The following is a 1,557-nucleotide window of genomic DNA, read 5'->3' on the forward strand; positions in this document are numbered from 1 at the left end:
CCCGCGGAGCGGCTGGTAGTTTCGAACTGCTGACCTTAAGGTTCGCAGCCCAATTCGTAACCACTACGCTACCAGAGCTCCTTATGATCCTGCAATTCTTCAACTTGATATTTAGCCACAATAAATACGAGCCATAACACGATCTCATATAGATATATACAAACCAATGTTCATAGAAGCACTATTTACAATAGCATAAAGATGGAGAGAGCCAAAGTGCCCGTCAATTGAAGAATGGATAAACAAACTTTGTTACAGACACATAATGGAATATTATGCTAACTTGAAGAATAACAAGAATGCTCAAGTCACCTCATAACATGCATGAACCTTGAGGGCATTATGCTGAGTGAAAATAGTCAGTCAAAAGGAGAAATACTTCATAGGACTATTGAAAAAGTTTAAGAAAAAGTACCCACACTAAAACGGGGCAAATGTTATTTGCTACTTACCAGGGTTTATGGCTTTGGGTGAGGGGATGGAAGGGAAGGTGGAGCACAGGGTAGGGAATAGACACAGGATACTTTGGGTGCTGGATGAGGGGCAATATACAAGAATGGAAAGGGGAATGGAAGAACAAGTGAGATGGGAGAATATTTAGGCAGTTTTGCATGTGCTAAGTGGGACAGAGTTAAATAGTGATGTATGCCTATCCTTGGAACAACAGGGCTCTGAGATACAGGATTTGAGGCATGGTGAAATGGGTGAAGAGAGATATTAATATTAAGATGCTTGGCTGTCTTTTGAATCTTGGTTTCCATTGCCTACTATTGTAAAAAAGATGATAATGGTGGAGAGAAAGGAGTAGCTAGAAACATCACCATAAAAACCTTGTAAGTCTGTCTTCAGCCTATAAATGACTGGAATACCAAAAATGGACCTAGAACTTGCCCAGTGAAGGAAGCTCCCTTTAGAGTCTTTTCATTGCATAAGATTATAGGTGGAATACTGATAACCATCCAGAATTTTCTGAGATGGGAAATTTCTTCTTGAAAGGACAACCAGATCAGCCTGGAGAGGCTATAAGAAAAGAAGATATTTCTTGAAAGAAAGACCATAAGGAAATATAAAAAACAATAATTGCAGTCTGGTGGACTACAAGATCAAGGCAAGTAGTTGGGTTTCCTCACTCCTTCCAAGAGTGAGACTCAAGGGGAATACATGAGCAGGCATATGGTGTTGCTGATGATCACATTAGTCAACTGAGAATAGGAATGGAGGGAAAACAGCAATAAAGTTGTGAGCTAAGACTGACCAGGTTCAATAGACTTCTGTCAACCTGGATTGAGACCTAGTTAGCCAGTAATGTCAAGACATGAGGAGTCCTGGACTCAGGGACAGTGACATAGCCACAGAGTACTAGCGTGGAAAGTGAAGTGTCCAGCTGATATGAAGTGAGGGGAGATGCACAAGAACACCCATACTTGCAGATAGTACCCACTTGACCTGGCTTCAATTGCTGGAATATTAGACCTTAATTGTTGTTGTTGTTGTTAAGTGCCATCGAGTCGGTTCCGACCCATAGCGACCCTGTACAGGGTTTCCGAGGGTGTAAAT

Source organism: Chrysochloris asiatica, unplaced genomic scaffold, assembly GCF_000296735.1.
Source record: "Chrysochloris asiatica unplaced genomic scaffold, ChrAsi1.0 scaffold00260, whole genome shotgun sequence".
NCBI lineage: Eukaryota > Metazoa > Chordata > Mammalia > Afrosoricida > Chrysochloridae > Chrysochloris > Chrysochloris asiatica.